General features: G+C 34.1%; 1 long non-coding RNA gene across 3 annotated transcripts in view; it reads left to right on the forward strand.

Moving 5' to 3' along the window:
• The first annotated feature begins 539 nt into the window (after positions 1 to 539).
• The window catches only part of LOC144287429 (uncharacterized), a 52,315-nt gene continuing 26,446 nt past the window's right edge, over positions 540 to 26,408 (forward strand). Inside the window, exons 1-5 of one of the 3 annotated variants that reach the window (XR_013355236.1) lie at positions 540 to 813; positions 1,601 to 1,661; positions 5,433 to 5,520; positions 7,563 to 7,793; positions 9,027 to 9,193. This is a non-coding gene — a long non-coding RNA (uncharacterized LOC144287429). Of the gene's footprint in view, positions 814 to 1,600; positions 1,662 to 5,432; positions 5,521 to 7,562; positions 7,794 to 9,026; positions 9,194 to 26,408 lie in introns of those variants that run through there. The other 2 variants (XR_013355234.1, XR_013355235.1) reach the window with 2 other exon arrangements.

Genomic DNA, 26,408 nt, shown 5'->3' on the forward strand with positions numbered 1-26,408 from the left:
ACTGAATACAACATAAGACCATATAATAGATCCCCTTGGAAGATTGATATTGTGACATGTCCACAGCTCATATGATTATTATAACCAGTTCCACACACTTTATTACTGTGGTAAGTTGGAGATATAAATAAAATAGGATTATATAAGACTCCATTTTTGCAAACTTGAGAAAAGAGAGATTGTCCAGCAGGCCTTGAAAGAAGTAAGCCACCATGTTTTGAAAGGGCATCTGGACAGCTTCCAAGAGCTGAGAGCAGTTGTCAATTGACAGCCAGCAAACAAAAGGAAATCTTGGTTGTACAGACTCACGAAATGAATTCTGCTAAGATCTGAATGAACTTGAGAACTGATTCTTCACCAGACAAGCCCCTAAATGTGGATGCCATCTCTCGTGAACCTTGATGACAGCCTTGGGAGACCTTGAGCATTTACCTGACTTCTGACCCACGGAAACTGTGAGGCAATAGATGTTTGTTGTGTGAAGTCGCTAAGGCTGTGGTCACTTCCTATGCAACAATAGACATTAATTTAACGTTGATGAAAACTCACCATGTAAATGAGTGATCAGAAATACATACTATTCTTGTAAAATGTCTCAAAATACCTGATTACACTGTCAGTGTTAACATCTTTTAAAACAGTAGTCATGGCCTATAAAAGATGCCTAGGTGTTTATCTATGTCATGTGTGGATAGCACCCAGATAAATCTCAGGAAAAATGTATATGAAATGGTCAGTGTGTTAGCGATTATTGATATGGAGTGTTCACCTGAATGGTGAGCATGAACAGAAGCATGCTTGTGCCAACAAAGAGTAAGTATGGAATCAAGCATGTGGGTGTGGGTGGTTTGGAGATTTAGTGTGTGCAGGCTGTGCTCTCCGGGTAAGCTTGCCCAGAGTAAGGTATGGAAGGTGAGCTTGTCAAGGACAGGCGTGTTTGAATGGCCCATCTACCTGGGCCTGTAATTGTGTCTGAGCAAGTCAGCTTGTATTTCCGGGTTCATGTTTTTTTGGTTGTTGTTCTCTCTGTATGGATGTGGTATAGATAACCAGATTTCCCCAGCACACATTATCCTTTTTCTCCTTTCAGTCAGAATAAGTGCTTATTTTTGCAGAGATAGGATGTAAAAGTAATTGGTGCACTTCTTGTTTATATTCTTAAAAAAAGAGGTTATCCGCCCTTCATTTTCTTTTTTTCCACTTCCTTTTGGCTAGGACATGGTAAAAACTGGAGTTACTAAATTGGACCCAGAGATGGAAAAAAGACATTTAAAAAGGCAGACAAATCTCACACTCTTGAACAGTTCAGAGATGGACCTGAGACCATAACAAATTTTTATTTTGTGTAACTCATTGGATTCTCAGTGTGTTCTGTTTTAAGAGAAAAAGGAATGATATCTTGAACCCTTACCTAACATAGACTTGCCTGTATCTCTCTCTGTATCCCTCTCTGAGTCCCAGGACACCTTGGTAGCATTTCTGCCTCAGAGCTCCCTGCAATTTACTCTAGGGCTTCAAAAATACACAAACTTTTGCAAAGCTCAGAAGCTGACACTTCAGATGCTTCAACATCTTTCTCCTCATTTCTCCATATTTTTAGAGAAAGAAGTTCACCTGGATGTAGCTCAGCTGGCAAGTCCTGAATATGAGTATCCATGGAGGTAGTTTTATTCAAATCCTTTTTGCCACTTACTGGCAGACTTTGTATAAGTCAATTAAAACGTTTAAGCCTTAATTTCTACATATGACAATTGATATAATAATAACTCTCTTTTAACTCTCTTAATAATTATATTATTAAGTTAAATAATTATAAGTTGCACATAGAAAACAGTTGGCAAGTCAAAGTTAAGTATCTTGTCATTGAATACTGAGTTGAGACTGATTCTTACATTTGAAAAATCGCATTATACCTCTGTTGATATTGATGATGACGAGTCAGTGAAGATCCAATTATGGAGCAGAAGGGAGACCTTCAACTCCATCAAGAATAGGTTACATCTGAGATGCCTGTTGTATACATAGGTACCATTGTCTACCAGCTCCTTGTATATGCAATTCAACACTTCTTTATGCAGTTTGAAAAATACATATTGAGTCATGATGTAGGGTCATGGTTAAAAACATAAGAAAATGTAAAAATCATAGATAAAAGGAATGTAGAACAAGAAATGAACAGAGGAGAATCTGGGAACAGATTGCCTTGGACTGACACTTGAGGAAACATTAAGGAGAAGTTCCAGCAAAGGAAACCAGAGTTACATTCAGAGGATGGAAAGAGAACTAGGGGAGAATTGGGCAAAGGAAGATATAATGGAAATTGAATTGATAGGAGGGGAAAGTTAAAGAAGCTACCCTGTGACCTACTAATTTCTTTCATCTGAAACTCACTTGAGGGGAAAGAAAGGAGACAGATGGGCAGGTGGCTTGATCTAATCTCTTTGTCACCTGGACCTCTTATATTTGCAATGAGAAAGAAAACTTATCTCTGAAATACCCTTAGCAGGATGTCCCTGGCTAAGGGTCACTTGTAAGAAATTGAGTCTAATATCTAGGAGGAATGGCTCCCTGGAGAATGTCACATAAGCTGCATAACCCTTAACTGGATATAAAATAGAGATATAAATAACCTAAATAATCACACCATGTTAGATGAACATGGACCTCATTAGAAACCTCATCTATTACTCTGAACCAGAGATGCATGAATGATGCCGGAATGCAGGATCCTGAAGAGCTACCTTTGGCATCCTACACCTTTCTCTGCTTCAACTGGGCATTGAAATTACCACTAAAGCTCAACAATCACTAAAATTTCTGATTCTATTATTCCACTTTGACAATAAGATCCTCTGTGTTAGTGCTTAGTCAATAAAGAAATGTTTCAGAGAATACAGATAAATAATGCCTGAAAATATTGGTTGGATTTTTTTTTCATTTGGGCAAGCATTAGTGGGCAAACACTGGCAACATTTGTTGTCAGCAAGAATATAGTTGGCTGTAGATGAAATAACACATAAGGACTTAGAGACATCCATTCAAGCATTAAGAAGGTGAACTGAGAACAAAATGGAGGAAGTAAGTTTTCTCTGGAAAGATATACAGAGAATGCTTTTGTCCTTTTCTTCCCTTGGGTCCTTTCTTCCTCCTTTCCTTCCTTTTTTTTCTTTCTTTCCTTCCTTTCTTCCTCTTTTAGTTAAAGAGAGAAGTTGAGAGGAAGTCAGATTCAGAGCAGAAATTAAGGAATTTTCTATGGACAAAAGAGAAGCATCTCTTACTTTGATACCAATAGGAAATAATAAAGGATAAATAAGAATCCTAGAAACTTTTGGAAATGCAGAAGTTGGAGGATATCCTATTTGATGGCTTCTATTGTTTCAACAGTGTAGGCGACAAATATGGATATAATGGGGTTGAATTTGGGCCCCGAAAGAGGAGCGTAAGACTCAAACTGTAGCTGAGCAAATGAAAATAAGTGAAGGATCAAAAAGAATCAATGATAATCAATTGAGGTGCATTTGTTATTGGATTTCATGATACTACAGCATTGCATTTAACAGAATATTATGCATTTATTATTGGACTTTATGACATTCAAGCATTATATGTAACAGAATATTCTACCTTATGGTACTCCTCTCATATGTGCTGAGACCATTGTAACATGCACATATGAAATTCATTGTAAAAAGTTCTCTCTCTTAAACTTCTTTACTCAAGCCAAACCATGAATATTTATTTTGCAGTTTGAAAACCAATAAGCAAATTATCTGTCTTTAAATTTCTGACATGTCTGTTCTCGTGAGGTCTTTCCAAAGCCTTATTTTCAATAATTGTTCTCTTTTGTTGTTTTGTGACTGACCTAAAGTATCTAAAAATATATTTTATTAATCTCACTGTGTCTACTACATCCTGGAACCTAGGTCATAGAGTTTTTGTATTTGTTGTTTTTTGCTGTCCTCATCTTAGCTTCAGAAGGCAACGTTTTGTGTTTTATAAGAAATAGGAAAAAGAAAACCCTACCCATTTGCAAAATTTCACAATATCCACTCCCATTCCCCATTTTACAATACTCACACCCATCCCCAATGAAAGTCACTTCTACATCTTTCTCCAAAACAAGGATTATACAGCATCACATTAAGAGATATAAGAGTGGGAAGCCAATTTGTAAGGAGTCCTGAAACATTATACCAATACATTAATGAAACGCAAATCAGCCCCAAATAAGCACTCTAGTTCATACACATCTAAATTTATGGAATATTTTTTCGTATACACAATGCAGTCTCAAGTGTTTAAAATTCTGAAACACACACAAAAAAATAAATAAATAAAAAAAAATAAAATTCTGAAACACAGGAATGCAGATTCTAATGCTATTTTCTCAGAGTATGATATATTTTTACTAATTTAAATTTTAAATCCTTCCCGGTATAATAAATTGTCCATTTCAAGGAAAAAGTTAGAAAAGGAAACTGACAAGAAAATAACTAGGTAAAAGCAGAGACAGGTTTACGTCTTTTTAAATCATTGTCTACTTTTTTAGTGTAAATAAACTTATAAAGTAATCTGTTTTTCCTTGGATTTAAAATATGTTATGAAATCATGAATAGTGATAGAAAAATTAGTGATTAAGAAACAAGTTAGAAACAACATGTATCAGTGTGAAATACATTTCTTCCCATTCCATCTAAATAAATTTTAATCACTAAAAATATTGGTTTTTAAAAGAAACAATTTGGTATATTATTTGGTGACTCCCTGGTTTCATTATGGCAGATATTTACCCTATGATAAATATCTAAATGATCACTTACCTTTAAAATATACCCAATTTAGCTAAACTTTACGGGCTTGGATCATACCCACCTCTCTAATCAGTGCACTCTGCCCCCAAGGACATAATTAATTGCATAGAATAATAGCAATTTATTTTCATTCTGCATACAAAATGGAGGAAACAAGACACAATATCATAAGAAAACTAAGATCACTAAGTATTATCTTATAATTCTGTTTGGTTGGTGTAAGAAACTTTAGGAGAGCTGTAGCATACTTGATCTGGGAAAAAAAAGAGTTAACATACACTCCACTGACTTTAGACCTTGTTACTTGAAGTTTCCTGATCGAAGAGGAGCCCTCTTTACACTCTTCAGTGCTATTGACCCCTGAAATACTCCATGGAATGTCCAAACAATGAGAACATTTTCAATCTATAGCAATTCAATCCAGCATACACTTTTATTAACTCATTTTAGGCCTCTCTGTGTCATCGATAATCCAGGATCAATATTAGACATGATTCCTACCTTCTCATGATCTTCTTTTGACATTATAAATGAGCCATGTAGCCTCTATGAAGATCAGGAAGACAAGTCATTCATATTTCCTTAACGTTAATAATTCCTTCTTGGTGTGATTTTTCTCAGAGAATCCAAACATAGGTGATGTCAACAGTGAGAAAAGAGGAAGTAAGATGTGATTTGATGACTGACATATTCATCACCTGATCACTTGGTAAGCAAGGAGTACCACATGCTAAGGGTACATAGTTAAAGATCATCCCTGACACAAGATGGCAGCCTTATTAATGAATATTTCACTACCAGTGACCAGAAAAACATTCTGGTGGAGAGAAATAAGTGCATGACTTAGGCATTTAAAATATATGCAGAAAGCAATATATATAAAGAGTTGACTGGCCATTGAAAAATTGTATTAATTTCCTACCTTAATCAGCTTAGGTTGTCATAAAGAATATCAGAGCCTGGGTGGTATAAATCCCAGAAATTTATATCTCACAGTTCTGGAAGCTGAGAATTCCAAGATTAATTCCAATTAATACTAGTTCTGGTAAGAGTTATCTTTTGCACTTGCAGCTAACCACCTTCTTTCTGTGTCCTCACATAGTAAAGAGCCAGAGGGACCTCTTGTGTCTCTTCCTTTTCTCAGAAGGTGGCCAATCCTATTGGATTAAGTCCCCAATCTTAAAACCTCATTAAGCCTTTATCACATCTTTATAGATCCCATTTCTGAATAGTAGGGCTTCAAAAATAAATAAATAAATAAATAAATAAATAAATAAATAAATAAATAAATAAATAAATAGTAGGGCTTCAATGTTTGAGTTTGGAGGGGACACAAATAGTTCATAATACTCTCTGAAGAGAGATAACGAGACACTGAGTGCTATTACCAAGTAGTTAAAGGCTAACCATGGGAACTAGAAGTCCTTTCTGAAAGTTTATTAGGAGGTCCTTATCTCCTGTAGTGAGAAAGGGGACTAAGCTGAAGAATAGACTCAGAACCTGAGAGCAGTGGATCTCCAAAGAGGCTTAAATATTCAGTAAAAGCCAGCTTTTAGGCTAAATTTAGGACACTGCTTATGAAAATCTGAGAACCTGATATATAAGGTAGGATTTCTGGATGGATGCACTAGCAGATTTTGGCTTTGCAGACCCCCTGGGCTGTCATTGCTTGGGGAAGAAGCTCACCTCTCCTTAGGACATATAATCCTTCCCTTCTGATTAAAGATAATACACAAGAGGACAGAAATTCACCTCCAGGAGCCTCTGATAATGATAGTTTAAACTGAACATAATCTGCATAAGGACCTGCTGGGATTGACAGAAGAGGAATGAGATTATACAATAAAGGAGCTGCAAGAATTACTGAGCACATTTTTGTAGTATCCAGGGGAACATCCGTGGAATTAAATTTTGAGTGTGCTTGACTAGCAGGGCTAGAACTAAAGACTGGATAAGAAAGAATTAGTTGACCTGGTAGTACTTTCTTAGGACACAGAACTCTGACAGAGACCTTGAGAATGGGGCAAACACATTGGTAGCATGGGCATTTGGACCCGGGGGAAATTGGGGGACAAATCTCAGTGACTTATCCATATCTGAGTTGCTATCCCAGCTAGGAAAGGAGGGTCTAAAGAGGCTGAGGGGGTGGGCATGATATAATAGATATATTCTTCAATACCAGAGGACCTGTTCAAGGATGATGTTCCAAAGGAACACCCAGAGGATGTACCATTCTTCAAGGTCACAAAGAATGCTCTGGTGAGAGAGATACCCAAGTTCAAAGGTTGCTCTTCCTTGCAGACTAGGACTAATGTTAAAGTGAGAGGATCTTCTTTGAAATGATAGGATAAGGACAATTGTTAATGCATAATAGAAAAATACTCATATATAGATTTCACAGACCTGTAAAATTCAAAATATATATGGGAGATTGGCAATTGGGTTGGCACCACTTATTTTTTCTAGTAAGAATATAAAACAAAACAAAATTAAAAAACTAGATTCTACATCCAAAGTAGAATCTTTCATTGCTGTCATTTCATGAAAAGAAAGATATTTCAATAACTAATTACAAAATGAAATAATTTCAACCCTTAATTTAAAGGGTTTAATTTCAACCCTTAATTTCAACACTTAATGAATAAATTTGGCCTTGGGAGATTTTTACTGAGTTGATCTTTTCTTTTTTCTTCCTCATTTTGACATGGACCAATAAAATCTCACTGTGGAAATACACTGGTTGTTGATCAGCACTTAGCAAGAGTTAAATTAGATTTGGTTCCAAAACAAACCATATGCACCAAGGATAGTGAGCAACTCCATGCCAAGTACTTTGATGTGATTGAGAAGACTCAGATTGGAAGGTCTGAGACTTAATAATAATGTATTTGCTCCCTACTGAAGTCTCTTTTACATCTGTTGGGGAAAAGCTGCCTCACAGCTCTTGCTTGAGATGTTAAAGCAAAACTTCACCAGATACAGGTAAATGCAAATTTAAATTGGATTAGCTGGCAATGGATCAAAATTAAGACAAGTGAAATTGCCATCAGATCCTGAAAACATAATCTGTTTGATTTTTTGTGTGCGTGTAAATCAAGGTTTTCTCTTTTCACTGCTAATCAGAATAATATACACAAGGAGTGGCACTCTTCTTTTTACAGGGAGTAGGCTATTTTTCATCAATATCAATTAAATATGCTCAGTCTTAAATGTGGGTTGCACATAAAAAAAGGAGAAGACAATAAGATAGTGATAGAGTGCTGTAGATATATTCAGACCGATCCAGGAATCAGTTGTTAAAATTGCCTTTGGATAGGGAAGTCCAAAGAATTCTCTTGTCATATTCTTGTGCTATCCATTGCCCTGTACATTACAGTCTTTCGGGATCCCTAATTTTTGTGTATGATTCCTGTATTTTTATGTGTTTCAGAAACCTCAAATCTGTAGACGTATTCTGAATCCATTTTCCAGTTCATTAATCTTAGCTTTATGTTTGATTCTCCATTTGATTTGTTCTATTGGTTTTATCCCCACTTGTGGCTTTTGTTAATTATAACAGCAGATACCATACACTTACGTAGAGTTTATGCGTACCAGGCATGCATAAAATGTAGAATCTAATTTCTACCCACTACTATTACTTCACTTGTGGAAAGGCCAAAACTGGGGTTCAAGAACCAGAATGTTGGGGTCAGATAGAAAGGAAATCTTGACTCTGCTGATGAGTTTGGATTTTGTTCAATAATGAGCCAACAAGGGAGGGTTATGATAAAATTAATTTAAAACAGCAACCTTAATGACAAGGTAGGTGATAAATTAGAAAGGATTAAGACATGAGCAACCTTAGAAAAATAGTACAGGGTTTTAAGTGAGGGATTCTGAGAGGCTGAGATAGAAAAAAATTCCTTGGAGATGGAGAGTAAGGAGTGGATTAAAGACCTATTTTGAGGTAGAATTGACTTACTATGGTATGTAATGTAGATAGTATGGGACAAATTAATGAATCAACTCAGTGAAAATTGGGGTTTCCATTGTGGAGATATCCAATCAGAAAATATGTGGGAAGAAACCAGAAGAAATAAAGTTAGAAGGAAAATATCATGTCGTGGACAATATGTCTGTAGGATACAAAGGCTGTTCTGAAGAGGTACCTTTTTAAAATGAACACTTGGTCATATGTCTCACAAAAACCAATGGTAATATTTCTGTTCTCAGAATGATGTTCCACTGTTCAATATGTTCTAACAGAGCCTCTAAAACCAGACTCCATCCTCATTTTTGAATCAAGACTCACTTCAACACAGTCATTTGCTCTCTCTTTGAAGTTTTTTTCTTTCCTGTGAGCATCCCCCCTCAAGATCACATTCAAAAAATACTTCTACTTCTCCTCAATGTGTCTGTAAATATTTTTCTCATAATGGACTTCATTGAATTTAATGTTTACACATTTGTTTCCCTCAATACAGGACAGATGCTGTGTTTCACTTGGTTTTCTGGCCCAATAGCCAATGTAGCTAGGGCAGATTAATGTTTGTTGAATGAACAAATGAATGAATGAATGAAAGATTAGTTGAATAGCCAATGTCCATTAGAGAGTTGTAATTATAAATCAAGGGTCCCAAAGATAGGTCGTTCAAGAAAGATATTTAGGTGGCACCCAGAGAGAAGATCATTTTAATGGGAAACCATTGGTTAAGGGTTTCAAATGTTGAATAGGATGAAGACTGAGAAGAGGCTGAGTTTGTAATGAAAGAAGCAAGTATGGACAGAAATCATGGTTGGAGGATGGTAACTATCATGAGCATAGCATTGGGCAGTGCCACAGCAAGAGTATGATGATTTTTCTATCATCTATCTATCATCCATCTATCTACCTATCATCTGTCTATCTAGCTAGCTAGCTATCATCTATCTATCATCTATATAATTAGGTGGTTAGTGTAGTACTCTTTGTCCTTTTTATAAGGCAACTATAGAATGTATATGGGCCAAGCCAATTGAAATAACTGAAAATGTCTACTGAGAATGAATGTTCTTTTACAGCTAAGGTTCAAACAAAGAAAACTGGCATAATATTAAGAAGCCTGGACATCTGTAATGTCATACTAAACAGACTAATTCCTGAGAGATAAAAGTAGAGCTATAAATATAAACCTAAGTTCAGTTTAATTAGTGAGCTCATAGAATATATTAACATATACCCCCTTCTCAAATTTTGCACTACATTTTCACCTGGAACACATCAGAGCTACTTGAATATGGATTTATTTTGCTATAGAAAAAAATAATAAGGCTTAAAATATTTTAGTAAAGTGCCCAGGAAACATGTTTTGCAAAGTACTAAATCAGTTCATTTATTTTGATGGTTTAAATTTTGAACTCATCAACCAATCCATGTAATAAGACTAATTTTTCATTTAGTGATATTTCTTTACTTAAAACCAAAACTAACACATGTCTTTATGAGGTCTAAGATGAAATAAATCTATACATGGGATAACTATATTTTTAAAGCCTATATAGGCTAATTATGAAATTAGTGAAGTGTTACATTTAATTCATTGGGTTAATTGACCTATTTAATTGTGTTTCTCTTTAAATATTATATTGATTATAAAAGAATACCATAACCCCATAATTAAACAGAATTCACCAAATTATAAAATGTCTTTTCTCATAATTGATTCTATTCATAATATAAAATATCAATTTGCTGATCATAATTATGGTGTAACACACAACACTTGAGTATTAAAAAAAAAATGGTTTAGGTGACCTGTTACTCAATGCAGTAAAAAAAAGGACTTCAAGAGCTTCTGAAATAGGTCAAATCATAATGGTGATGTTGAACTTTTCAACTGAAAATAATAAGGTTTTATTTCCAGTGTTCACTGACCTAGCCTGAAACTTAATGTAATTTAGAAATAGTTTAGCTACATTTGGACTTATTTAGAAGCAATTGTTCACTCTGTGTCCTATTAAAATGGTTATCTCCGAAATGGTTGCTGATATCTGCATTGGCAATTCTGCTACAATTTGAGAATCTGAAGTGATCATGGCAAAAAAACAGTTACTGTTACTTTTTCCAAAACAGGAATTGATTATTAAATCATTTTGATTTTGGTGTCACTGCATATAAATACAAAAGCACTAGTATTATATTACTTTTTTTTTTCAAATTACATAATCATTGTAGCATGGGGTTGTGGTCGCACTATATTTTCTGGTTTATTAACTACTGCAATATTAAGAAAAAGAAAAAAAAGAATTTTCTTAGCCTAATTTCCATTTTATCATGATTGAAGAAAAGTATACTCTAGATCAAATAACATCTATCCTTTATATCAGGACATGTTAGATGCAGTTCAGACTATGAAGTTAAGCAATATGATAACTGATTCCACAATTAGATTTATTTATTTATTTATTTATTTATTTATTTATTTATTTATTATTTTATTTATCCATGAAAGACAGACAGATAGAGACATAGGCAGAGGGAGAAGCAGGCTCCATGCAGGAAGCCAGATGTGAGACTTGATCTGGGACTTCAGGCAAAGGCAGATGCTCAACTGCTGAGCCACCCAGGCATCCCCACAATTAGTTTTAAATTTTCTATTTACCACAATAGCTACTGTAGAAAACAATGTACCATCTGCTTTCATTCTGAATTTGTCTTCATAGGAATGTGAGGGCAGCCTGCTACCTCATGTCAGCATCCATTATAAGGCACCATGCAATGTGACATGACACGGTATGACAGATGCAATCCAACTCAATATGGCACCTGTGAAGTCATTGCAGATGAGGGAGTAGAGCTCATGTGCTCTCATATCTTAGCAAAGAAATATTGGAGAAATGCTCAGGTATTTTGTTTTAGTTGTTTCTATCAACCTAATTTTTAAAGAAACAAAATGTGCTCAATTTATTTTTCTCAAAATTCTCAAAGGAATCGATATGGTTAAGTAAAACTAGCAATCTTCATTTCAGCTGTCATTTCTCCCCAGATAATATTTCACAGGCAGAGGATAAAATTATTCAAAGTAAAATGGTAATAAAATCACAGCTTTACATTCTGAACATATTTTCAGTAGAAGACACTTCTTTAACCGCAAACCTATAAAATTGCGATAAACAACACATCCTCAGTATTTAAGCATATGGTATGTTGACAGTTTTGTTATTGTTGATGTACAAAACTTTGTTGTGGTTCTGATTTTGGGTTACATGTGTATTTTTCTTCTCCAAATAGATTGTAATCTTACTGAGGACATCCACCATGTCTTATGGCCTTGAATGAGAGAGAGAAAAATAAATACCCTCTAACAGCTAATATATAGAATTTAAGATAATTATAAAGGTATTTTGAAACTCATGATAAGAAATGTCAGTTCTTGTAAATCTTGACAAGATTAAATAAAACAAATATTTGCTTTAAAGTAGAAGCTCACAGTAGCCAAACTACAGAAAGAGCCCAAATGTCCATAGATAGATGAATGGATGAAGAAGATATGGTATATATTTATATGATGTAATATAAAAATAAAAATAAAATAAAATCTTGCCATTTGCAATGACGTGAAGGAACTAGAGGATATTATGCTAAGTAAAATAAGTCAATCAGAGAAAGACAATTATCATATGATCTCACTCATATATGGAACTTAAGAAACAAAACAGAAAAAAAAAAGAAACAAAACAGAAGATCATAGGTAAAGGGAGCCAATAATAAAAGAAGAGGTAATCCAAGAGGGAGACAAAGCCTGAGAGACTCTTAATCATAGGAAACAAACAAGGTTGCTGGAGGGAGGGGGTAAGGGGATGGGGTAACTGGGTGATGGGCGTTAAGGAATACAGGTGGAGTTATGCGCCCTGGGTGTTGTATAAAAGACTGATGAATCACTGACTTTACCTCTCAAACTAATAATACATTATATGTTAATTAATTGCATTTAAATGAAAAGAATCAAGTAGAAGCTCAAATTCATTATGGGTATGGTACATTTTTAAGAAAATATGAAATTTAAATTGATCTTAGAAAAAAATATATGTATTTTTTAAAAAATTCGGTAGGCATACTATGAAGAAAAACACATTTAAAAGGTTTTCAAAAAGGAAAGATTTTTTATTTCAAAAGCCACAGTATCAAAAATTATTTTTACATTTCAATAACAATACGGATATACTATTTTCATATTTAAGGAAGATTTATACAAATGGATTAATATGTTTGCCTCTTATAAAGTAGAAAGATATAATCTTAAAACCTGAAGATCTGGGTCTGATCTCCATGCTTTTCTGACTAAGTGATTTCTGGCAAGTTTGTTGGACTCTTGGTGATCTACTTGCCTTCTGAATAACATAGTCAATATGACATGATCTTATTTCTATTAAATCTCCATAGCACAAGGACAAAGTGCAAATTCACTTGGTTTCTATCAGAGTAAATGCTATGAACACTTGCGTTGATATCACTGACAACCTAAAATGAAAATCTCTCTCTCTACCTCTCTTGTTGTGCATATATATATATTTGTACCTGAGTATGTATACATACATATGTGTACACCAGTATATACACATAGATAACTAGCTTTTACAAATAAAAATAAGAACTACATCTAAGGACCTTGGCAGACAGAAAAGCTACATAAGGTTTTAATATAATTAATATAACAATCTAGATTATGTCATTGGACATTTTCTTGGATTTTCTCTCCTTACATGAGTCTAGTCAGGGTCTGAGTATTGTTTCTTTTTTTTTTTTTTAAGATTTCATTTATTTATTCATGAGGGATATAAGGAGAGAGGCAGAGACATAGGCAGAGGGAGAATGGGCTCCCAGTGTAGAGCCCAATGCGGGACTCGATCCCTAGACTCCAGGATCACAACCTGAGCCAAAGGTTCAGGGAGCCATCCAGGTGCCCAGGGTCTGTGTATTGATGTTGTCATATACCTTCTCAGATACTGCATGTTTGGCTATATTTTAGAGGAGATGTCAGCAATGTGTTTTGCCTCAAAAATATAAATGCAAGTATATGAGTGATGAACCAAAAAATATCCACCTTCTGTTTGATTAATGTTGAAACCAGATAAAGATAATAATGAAATCTTCACAACTGTCTATTCTTCCCAAATTAGAAATTACATTGGACTCAATATCAGTGGCATTTACAGTCTTCTACCGGACCAAACAAGCAGAGTTATTTTTGATTTTCCTTTTTCCTTTGATGGTGATAGTCAGTCCTTTATAGATTCAACTCTTTCCCTGTCAGTCTCTAGACTGACCTCTTCCTGTGGTAACAGAATGTATTAACAACTTCTCTCGTTTCTTCTTGTCTCACAAGGTAATCCAGATATTAGGACATAAGGTTAGGTACCATTTTCATTCTGCCCCTTCCATGTTTCAACCCCCCCAAGAAAAGTGTTCATATCTTCATATTTTATTCAATCCAAACACAGAATAAGGTATCACATTTTCTGTTGACCAATATTCAAGTAATAATGCTGGTATTTTTTTTTCTGTTGTGGTAATTCTGTGTTCCTAATCCTAAGAGACCATCCTACATGCTGGTCTTACAAAGTTAAAGCAAATTCACCATAAACTTGTGAAACTTTATCAAAATATATCATACTATGTATATATTTTCAAGGTTCAGGTCATTTATTCTTACTTGAATAACTTCCTTGGTAAGTTTTCACACCATATTAAATATTGCCTTGTGACTAACCATTTTATAATATCTTTTAAAGCACTGTAATCATGTATGTTTTATTGAGCAAGCACCATTTATAAAATGTAAAGTATTCAATAACAATATGCCACTTAAGGAAATTTTCATTTCTTTATGGTCTTTTATTGCTTGCCCAGAGGTTTTCATAGTTGGGAAAAATGAGTATGGGTCTATAATCTATTTTCTGAATAAACAATGTTATTATAAGCATTTTCAAATTATTATATAATCAGAACAGTTATCCTTTAGAGGTCACAGGCAAAATAATTATACTAGCAATTCGACTATACACCATATATATTATCTCAGTTGATCCCCTTACAAGTGCATGATCTGGTAATATTATTTCCAATTTTACACATAAGGAAAATTTTAACTTTAAGATATTAAGGGATTTGCCAAATATATCACCCAACTAGCAAATGGACAGCCCAGATGTTCGGACCCTCTATTAACAAAGTTGCTCATGCTTTTTATCTATCAGTATGTTCACTTACTCCAGGCATTTCCTCTAAAGCATTTGACTCTTAGGTCTGCTTTACTTTTGTGTTTGTATATTAGGTCCTTGGACTGAGAAATAACCTTCTATCTCCTGCTTACTTTTGAAACAAAATGCTGTGGTTCATAATATCCATCCATGTCTACATGACAAAGTAGGTTTGTTCTCAAGTAACTTCAGTTAGGTAGGTCAGCCTCATTTTCTGTCATCCCAACCATACAGTAAAAATAATTAGTCCTAATCCACTGAGTTCATTTCATATCTGAACCAGACATTATTCATGAAGTGTAGCTTGGTGAAAGAAATCTAGCAGTAATTTCATGGATTTTAACAATTATGAAAAAACAGTAGCATCTCATCTATGAATGAGATTAAGATTGATAATGATACTGGAGCAAACTATTACATAAAAATGAAATAATACCCTAAACACGCATTACTTCTTCATCAAATACTATAATTGATGGAAAAAGGGTTCCTCCTTCCTTCCTTCATTCCTCCTCTTGTCAATATCATCCTACTCCTTCTTCTTCTCTTCCTTTTCTCTTCTCTTCTTCTCCACCTTCTTTTCAGTTTTTAAATGGTCTTGGCTCAGATATTTTTATTCAAGATATTTATTTGTATAAATGCTATGACTACTTATATTTTCATAAATAATTGCAGAATGTTTTCCTTTTATGATATGCAATGACAATTAGGAGGTTTATATTTCATTACCTCTTATAAGCCACACACCATGATCTATACATATCAGCCCAGGCAAGCTTTCCAATAATCATGTCCTATTTCCCCCATTTAATAGAATAGACAGTGTATGTAGGTAGGTCAGTGCTGGAGTTGGGACCTATGTCTATCAAACTCCAAAGTCCATGTATTTTCCTCTTTTGTACTTCAAATAGAATCTCCAAAGAGACTGTTAGGTCAGGTAGCCACAGGTTTGAAAAAGTTTGCATTTTAACTTTAAAGAAATAAGTTATAAAGCTGTCCTATGTAATGAAGCTTTTGATCATAAAAAAATTAGAAAATAATGAAAATAATCTTTCTTTAAATTTTTAGATGAAAAAGTATAAAAATCTAGAGCTATTGGCTGCTAGAGCCGAAAATAGAAAAGATTACCTAGGGAATTGTTTCTGTACTATATTACTGCATGCAGATGTTTTCCTAATTGTACTGCTTAATAACAAATAAATACTATACCTATAGGCTTTAATAGTTTTCAATAAATAATTTCAGTTTAAAAATATGCTCTTCTCAAGTAACCACCCCTGTACATTTATTTGTTCTGATCAGATGTAGGGCCATTTTCACCTGCTAGGAGAATGTTCAAAATTTTAGCAAAAGGGGAAGCTACACAGTGTCCTGACAAACTGCATCACAAATTTAAACTTATAAAATGCCACTAAACATCTCTTTGTAATATTAATATATATATACATATATATATATCACTTATAATTAACAATTAAAGTAAAGATGTTAATAACTAATTATTGGAATTTTCAATATAGGAAATCAGTACAGGAAGCAAAGGGCATGTGATATGCACCACATCTCTACATGGTCCATCTCTTGATAAACATCTTACAAATGCCATTGAAACTTCAGGATTGGTAATTATAGGTGGATGGAGGTGCCAGAAATTTTGTTCTTTTGAGGAGACAAATTAAATGGCTTTGGGAATGGAATCCTTTCCCATGTACTACATTTTATCTATACATTTTCCTCCAACTCATCAATTCTAAAATCAAGATGCATCTAGGAATTGATGACATCTTTCATTCTTTGCTGGCAAATAGTAGCCACTGGCAAAATGACTACAATTCCATTTATTATCTTACAAAGCAAAAAAAAAATGTTTTATTGTATCTAACAATGTAAAAAAATCCCACAAATAGATCACATTTTGTCACAGTTTGCAACTGAGACATGTGCAAAATGGTTGTCTATCACCTGAAAGCAACATAAGGAAGAAAAAGATGACATCTCTTTTGGAATATATTAAATAGGTTTCAAATTTTCCAAAGGCTGAAGTGATCAGTATATATGCTATGTGGAATTATTCTTAAGCATGCATTATAATTTATAAACTTTTTTCTTTCTGAGCGATACATAAGATAATAGTATATTTAATCATTAATGGCCTTTTTGATTTAAGCAAAAACAAAGTCTCTTTTATATTTGCAGTAAAGCCTGCAATTTCATTATTTAGATTTTTAAGTCTTTTGTTCAAATGCACCTTAGAGAGATTCGTTGCAAATTTTATTAGAAAATTCCTCACTAGATTGATCAAAAGGCGTTCTGTTCAAGTACTGCTCACAGCATGGGGTGGAAATGGCACAGGATAAGAGGAAATGCACAAGTCACTATGGAAAAGATTCACAAAATGTTGACAGGTGCCTGATCCATCAGCAAATTGGAGAAGGACATTTATTACACAAGCAAGCAAATTGTTGCTCAAATATTGACTTACTTAAAATTAATAATAATTAATTAATCTCTGCTGCTTACCCATGATATGATACTCAAGATATAACAGATAAAGTGAACCAATCATTTGTAGAGGCTTCTAAAAAAATACAGTCGGTACATGGAAAACAGTGTCTCAGGGTGAATTAAGAGATAATAATATTTTCTCTGTTCAAGTGTTTCTGAAACATTCTAAGTCAATGATTTTATCGGTGTGTTTTCCTCTCTGCTCTTGACAGTATGAAAATTATTTTGCAAGAGTTAAGTAATGGAGAGGCTTTAGTAAATCTTCCCCAAAACTATGATACTGTTTAATAAATTATTTCAGCCAGGGAAGTAACATGACTGATACACTTTCCATATTGTTCTGCTTTCCTGAGAAAATATGAACAAATGCAAACGAAGACTTAATCGGAAACACGTCATTGGGTTGGCTTTCCCATTAGGATTTCATTAAGATCAAAAGGTCCTGTTTCATCCATTCCAAACCTTCACCTGGGGAAGTGATTTTATGAATCACGATCTGCTCCTACAGTCTTGCTTACTAGACGGGGTCACAATGTTACCAGAGCAGAGGAGAGGACGTGGGGGGTAACCCCTGCATTCCTAGAGAGTAGACACATGTGTTCTACCACTTTTCAGACTTGTTATTTATAGGTGCATCTACCAGTTTCTGTTTGTCAAAGGCTTGCAACAAGTAACCCACCGCTTTCAGAATAAACTCATCAAATAGACTGCTCATGTTCTATTCATGTAAGAGGAAATCAGACGTGGAAGCTTTCTAGCCTACCCCTTTGGTTCCCTTCACTGAGGACAACATGCCATATTAAAACATATCCAAAGACAGAGCATTATATTTCATTAACTCTCCCTATGAGAAATGAAATGTTGAAGCTTGTGACACATTTGACCATAATATATTTGAATATGAGTTGCTGATATGTTTTATCAAAAAGCCCTTGATTTTTAAACCTAGAACACTGGGATTCATTAATAGCCCCTTCATATCTCCCTTTATATTATTTTTGCAGCATTTTATTTAATCAAGTGAGTGGTTAGTGTTCCCAGGGCCTCCCTTACCACCCACACATACTTGCTGACATTATAACACTGACAAGGAAATAAATGCTTAAAAAATTGTGGGCTGGGAGTGAACTTTGCATGCCCTTAACCACTTAGCTAGACTCAAGTAATGAAGCCTCCTAAAGCAAACCCACCACTTAGGCTTTGTAAGTGAAACAGAAACAATGTTTAGTTCAACTTGTTATCTATAGAGGCATAAGTAGATGAGCCTTTTTTTTTTTTTTTTTTTTTTTTTTTTTTTTTTACCCTGAAGGACAACATCATAACCTTGGTGATTTGCTTAGAAATTCTGGCTTTCAAAGCTCAGCTATGGAATGCTTTTGGGGCATGTGCTTTCCCTATATTCCTGCACAATGAAAAGAGTCACTCTGGTTCCAGATATGTTTGCTGTGTTCCAATAGTTGGTTTTATAACCCATTGCCCTAAACTTGACCTTTTCCTATGGAAAGAGTGTTGAAATGTGGCTGGCTTCTGAGGCAAATCCATAAAAGCCAATGTAATGCATACTGAACACAAGTGTGATTCCAAATCCATAGAGGTCTCAGCCCCCTTTCCCTTGTGTCAATATTATTTCTATAGGAAAATCCCCTAAGCGTTCCAAGTGGGGAGGCAAGAAGCATCCAACTCCAACAAGAAAACAGAGGCAGCTCTCTGCCTCACTTCCTGCTCATCCTACATCTCTGAGGGAGACACCCCCCCCCTTTTTTAAATATATTTTAAAATATTGCCTTTTTAAATGGCAATATAGCCATTTGGGATTGGGTTAGTAACTCCACGAAGATGGGGTTATAATTATGTCAGGTCAGGACTGGTCTTCCCAGAAGGTTGTTGGAAGGTCACATACTCTTGTTAGTCTCTCCTTAGAACAAAATTTGCTTGGTTACCTCAACACCACCTTTCTTACACTATCACATGTAGTCAACATTTCGCCAGCTGTTTCCCTATCATCACCACCAGCAGCATCTGCCCTGAGTGTCTCTAGCTTTCATTTTTGCCTCCCCCTAAAAAGTGATGAATCATAGTGATGGTGGCAGCAATAGTGTAATCAGGCAAGGAGTAAACCATTCTCTTTGAACCATGGTTTTATTTTGACTAAATGAGAAACTTAATAGGAGTTTTCATATTTCAACAAAATATCAGATTCTTTCAGACTGACTGTTCATGTTCATATGTTGAGATTATAACCTCCAAAGTGATGGTATTTAGAGGTGGGGCCTTTGGGAGGTCATGAAGGTGGAACCTTCATGAATGGGATTAGTGGTCTTTTTTAAAATGTTCCAGAGAGCTCCCTCACCCCTTCCACCACATGAGGACACACAGAGAAGCCCACTATCTATGAACAGGAGATAGGTCCTCAGTAGATGCTGATCTATCAGTGCCTCCATCTTGCATTTACCCTCTGGAACTGTGAGAAATAAATTTATATTGTTTATAAACCACCCAGTCTGTAGCATTTTTTTTTTTCATTACAGCAGCCCAAATGGACTCAGACAGATTAAGAAACTTCTGGTCCTTTTACCTTTAGTGGAGTTAGTCATTCTCTTAGAAACATTCAAAATGGGACCTCTGTTTGAGAAAATGATTAGAGATTGAGAAGAAAAGGGACTCATGGGTGAGCATTACAGTCAGAGTGAAAAGCATTATAGAAATGAGCCCTGTTCTTGGTCCTCTCTATAAGGTGATCAGCAGAGGACCTCACTACACTCATCCAGGGGTTACAGAAGATTGGACTCTTGGGGGCAGCTCACAGAAGGGCAGAACATACACAGGAGGAAAACCCAAAGCCATAGTTGTTGAGTGGAAGCTAATTCAGTTACTACCTAGAATGTGCCACAGGAGAAGCAAATGTTCATTTGTAAGGCAAATGGAGAGTGACGAGACATCATGCAGCAAGGGACTGTGGGAGTTTCTGAGTGAATTCTGTTAAAAAATCAACAGTGCAAAGAGCATATTTATGAAGCCGCTTGTGTTAATCACAATGTCAAGGCTTATGTGAACCAAATTAAACAAGAAAACACAACAAAAAAAATCAAAGTAGAGATATAAATTCAGTGCTAAAGAGATGATTTCGTTCATGTGGGTGTGTCAGCCCCCAAAGTCAGGGAGTACGAAATGAGTTGACTTTTAATGGACAACTGCATTAATTTTTTCCTTTTTTTTTTTTGAAGTCTTAATTTAAATTTAGATAACAGAGTGTAATATTAGTTCATTTTAAAATTATTATTAAATAAAGTCCATACTTTATTCAGATCTCCTTAGTTTTAATTTAATGTTATTTATTTATTTATTTTTTTGGTTCAAGATCCCATTCATAATGCCATGTTACACTTGTGTGTCTTGTCTCCATAGACCCTACAGAGCCATGATGGTTTCTCAGATATTTCTTGTTTTTCACAACTTTGACAGTTTTAAGTGCTGGTCAGGTGTTTTTTCAATTGGGATTTGTCCCATGATCAGGCTGGGGTTAAGAGGTCGGATTAGGAAGGCCACCTAAAGGTAAAGTGCCATTCTCATCAACTCTTATCAACATGATATCTTGTTTATCCATTTATTTTCATTTATTTAATAAATCTACTTATTAAAATTTAATTTTGGTTAAAATTCAATACCAACTTATTTACATTTTGTTCAAATCATTCTGATTTTGGCCATTGAGAGCTCTTTGACTTGGCTCCTCTATCCCTTTAACATAACCGATCATCATGAATTAATTTTCTTCTGTATTTTTTTTCTAGAAGTGTTATAGTTTTACCTTTTACATTTAGACATGGAGCTAGAGAGTATTGTGCTAAGCAAAGTAAGGCGGTCAGGGAAAGAAAAATACACATGATTTTACTCACATGTAGAATTTAAGAAACAAAACAATTGATCATAGGGAAAAAAGAGAGAGGAAAACCAAGCCGTGTTAAGTCTTTGTTAATACTCTCAACATGAAATCCACGCAGAAATATTATTTCTTCCTCCAAAAGTCTACGTTAAAAATTTTACCAGAAAACAGACTGTCATGTTTCAGCTTAGCAGCGATTCATAGGGCACTCCCACACTTTAAGTTTACCTCTGATCATAGCAACTGTTTCCAGCTTTGCATTTCTTCTGTATGTTTGCATGAATTTAAATTACTTTTCAATAGCTTGTGTATCCTTGCTTATGTATACTCATTTTTAATCCTCTGTGAGTATGTGTCCTCTCTGCAGCCAGTTTATAGAATCTTCAGAAAAAGAGTGGAAGAAGCTGTTTGTTTGAATCTTTGTCTCATGCCTAGTACCAGACCATTCATGTTTGTAAAAAGTGTACTGAGCAAAGGCAAGCTGTTCCAACTCAACATATTTACTTCCATGTTGCATAATCATTCTGCTAGTCAGTCGTTAAATATCAATATGTCCATAATAATAATAGAAGGACTAGTGATAATAATAACTCTCATTTATTTTTACGGTAATTCATTTTTGAAGAGTTTTAAATTTATGATTCTAATTGTGAAAAATGAATGCACGGAGAAATGGACGGACATGAATATGTCTTATCTCTGTTGATGTTGTAAGGTGACATGACCGATTTTGGCATATCTAGTATTCTTGTTCAAAACTCCAAACTCATGATGAATGTCCTCTGCACTCTGCCTTCAATCTTTCTAAAAGCAACAGCTAAATCTCAATCACATTGAGCAAATGTAAAAAATACACAATGTTTCTTTGTGTAAAATGTTTCTTGCATATATTAATATCAAAAGCAACAGTGTACAAACATTCTAAAATGTCCATAACAATAGTGACACAAAGTATACATGAAAAGGAAGTGAGTAATTTGTGACTTCAAATTTGTTAATTTTGCTTGACAGATAATTTAATTTTGTTTTAACTGCCTTCGTATACAAGTTACATATTTTCCCATTTCAAAAGATTCATGGACTAAAATAAACTATAGGTAGTTAGCAAACATTCCCAGAAGTGACAAGTTACCTCCGGATTCTTTGGTACTAATAAATAATAGGTGAATATAGAAAATCGGGATGTGAAAAACTTAATAAAGAAGATTTTCTGTGTCTAGATGAAAAATATCTATCAATACGACTTACAGAAGCTGCTGGATCAAATCCATACTTAAAAATCTTAACTCTAGCTAAGAAAAAACACGAATAACACATATTTATGCATTCTTACAAATCATGGAACGCTTTTTTATAAGATGAAATACAAACATTTAAGTGAATTTCACACTTGCCTTTAGAGACTGTTGTCTTATATGAATCAGTTTGTGAAAATGAAATTTTAACATTCCAAAAATACATTCTAACTTCAAATGGAAAGAAAAAAAAATCCCTTTTTTTTTTTCATCAGATCCATATGGTAGCAAGACCAAACTAATGGCCTTAAAACATTTCTCTAAAGACTTCTCAATTCCTTTAAAATAATTTCAAAATTGCTGTAAAGCCTCTATTCACTAGAGGAAAGTATCACTAAAAAGTTTATCTGCTAAATGAGAAAGGAAATATGTTCAATTTAATATGTAGTATGAACACCTAATAATAGCAAGACCAGCAAAATATCTCTCTCATATTAGATTTCAGCTTTACCTTCACTAGATGGGATTTCCTACTGGGAGGAATCTAACTTTTACACTTTCATTAAAGCCCAGGTTCGTGGAGGCAGAGGTGCTGAGCAGCGAAGGGAGGGAAGGAAGCAGGGGGCAGCAGTGCCCCATGCTGACCCTGGGGTGAGAGACTGGGCGCCTCCTGGGATCAGCAGCTTCCTCTGCCTTGTTCTGCAGGACAGGACGGGAGTCCCATTTCCAACCTCCAATTCGTAGAAACATGCTTAAATCATTCAAACATGTTAACTAGAAATGGGACATTTGTCCACAATTGGACACATTTGATGCCTTGAGGTTTTGTTTTTTTCTGTGTTTATGTTTTTTCCCTACAACTCTGAAGCACCCATGCTCCCCTCCTTCAAACTTGGAAGGATTAGCACAAATTCCCAGCCCACTTTGGAAGGAGATAATGCTTTTGTCCCTGTTCAAGGGTTATCCAGTGGAGCCAATTTCTTACATGGCAACATCCAGAGGCTCATGTGTTTGCCTCTGAAAGTCAGGCTGTCCTTTCCCCGCATGTGGGGACCAAAGAGTGCCAGGTCTCTAGTGTGACAGCCTTGACAGTAAAGGAACCAGAGAAGACAGCCCACTTTGGTTGGCTCTTCACTCAACTTCTGACTTTAACAATGGGACCTCCAGCCACTGGGCAAAGAACAGATGAGGAAGTGACAGAGAAAGCTTATTTCTTCATCCAAGGAATGACCTCAAAAGACATTCAAGCTACTGTTTTCTTTTTTTGGGGGTGGGGGGTGGGGGGAGGGTGTCCTTCATGATCCTTTTATGGAAGCATGGGTTTATTATCTCTCAGAGATCTGATCTAAGTATCCTGTATCTATAACTCTATCTGTATTCCTATCAGTCTCTCTATATAGACAGAAATGTAATCTATTTTTATTTCTTCATATAAGATACAGATCTTGTAGGCAGAGAGATAGGTTAGGAATATGAAAAAAATACAAATTCAAAGCATGAAATTTAAAACAATCTGGAAGCCACCCTAAAGAGAACTTAACCTAATTAAGGCAAAAGCAATTCAACAAATTTAAAATCAAGTAGGCATCAACTCAATAAATAAAAGTAAAATGGTAGAAAACAGCTCCAACATCAGAAAAGTATGCTAATACAGAATAAAGTATATATTAATGATGTAGATAACAGAAAAACAAGAATTAGAGACATGAAATTCATCCTTTTAAAAATAAAAGATAGTAGGGTTTTTTAAATAAAAGAATAAAAAGATAAATCTGAACCATCAAAAAATAGAGATAAATAAAATAAAAACTCAGACCATAAAATCCAGAATGGCAGATGTAGCGTTTTGCTGCTGTCTTTCTGGCACTTAAAATGTGTTTAGGGCAGAGCGGGCACTGATTTTATTGTAGATTTATTTTTTAACTGATACAATAGCCTACAAAAATATATCTTTGAGGATTTAATTTCTTACATAGATAAGCCTAGGAAATAAAATTAATATCTATTAAAAGCCATAGAAATCAATTCGAAAATCTCCAAAATATGTAAACTTGTCAAATCACTAAGGTGTACCCTTGAATCTAATGTAACATTGTGTGCAACCATACTTAAAAACAAAAACAAAAGAGAAATAAACAAAATTTCCAAAATCTAACAATAATAAAAAGACATTGGTGTTAAAGATCTAATTCACACTTAGCATAAAAACGCACACCATCTAAAAGTTAACTTGTGTATCTCTGTGTAAGGTCTGTCTGTCATCTATCATCTATCTATAGAGACACAGAGGATTTTTATAAAACTATATGAACAAGCATAAAAGTATTTTTTTTTGCATAAAAGTATTTTAAGCTTCAATTTATCCCAAGTAAAATATAAATGAAAATAGCATATTATCATTTTGAGTTACTTTAGCATATGATAAAATGATTTTGGAAGTATGAATGAAAAGAATTTGTCAATATATTTTTTAAATAATAATAATGAGAAGACTTGATATACAAGATATTAAAATACATTTTAAAGGACTATATAATTTAAATGTTCTACTCCTGAGTTGGAAGGAAAGAAAGAACTTAATGGAATAGAACCAAAGTGCAGAAGTAAACCTTGATGCCTAGATTTTAGTTTATGCTAAAGATGACACTATGAAAAAATAATAAAAGAAATATATGATTAATAAATAGTTGTAGAGTAACTTGTTTTAAAAATAATAAATTAGTTCTTCTACCTTATGTCAAATATAATATATATAGATAGCATGAGATAATAAAACAAAATTTAAAAATAATAAAATATTGGTAGATATTTCCTTAATTTGAAAGTAAGATTTTGTAAGCACCTATACAAAATCATTATAATTTAAAATGTTACATTTAATTTTATACACTTAAAATTATATAAAAGCAAAGAAAATTGACCTTTTAAACTTGCTAAAACTGTAAGAAGAAAAATATTGGTAGTATATGACCAGTGGTTATATAAAAGATTTTAATATCAATCAGAAAACATCTATCAACAGATTTTTATGTGAAATAAAAAATCCAATAAATATGCACTTATAATAGTTAATCTTAGAAGAGGACAAAATGCAATTTAAAACAAGGACAATCTATTTGTCTTATAATTTTAGAAATCTTAAGAAATTTGTATTAGGTGCCGTAAAATGGACAGTTTAAAAAAAATCTACTGTGGATCTACTTTGAAAAAAAAGAAAAGATATAGTACAGTATTAACTTTCATATGAGAATAAGTGAAATAACCTAAATACCTCCAAAATCTGATTGATCCACTAAACTCCATGTATCTATAACATAGAAAATCATGAAGCTAACAAAATTCCTGTTCTCAAAGAATACTTGATGATAAGGTAAATAATTAGATGTAATATTATGTGAAAACATAGGAGTGATTCACATAAATAAGCAGCAAAATTTCACATTTGCATTTATTTATATGTATGTAATTATGTTTATGTGGACCACTGAGTGAGAATAATCTCACCAGGAGAGACAAATATAGACCAAAATGTTAGGATCTCTACATATGCTAACATACGGCTATTTTTCCTTTTTTACTATGTATATAACATTGAAGTTTTATAAAGTCATTATGCTGTTTCATAATTAAAAAACGGAAGTTGCTTAAAAGTAAAATATCATTTTTAAAAAAAGATTGAGAAATTTAAAAAATCAATACATATATACATTTGAAGATTCATAAAATTGTTTTTTATGATTTTCAAACAATAAT

This window comes from Canis aureus, chromosome 17, assembly GCF_053574225.1.
Source record: "Canis aureus isolate CA01 chromosome 17, VMU_Caureus_v.1.0, whole genome shotgun sequence".
Taxonomy (NCBI): Eukaryota; Metazoa; Chordata; class Mammalia; order Carnivora; family Canidae; genus Canis; species Canis aureus.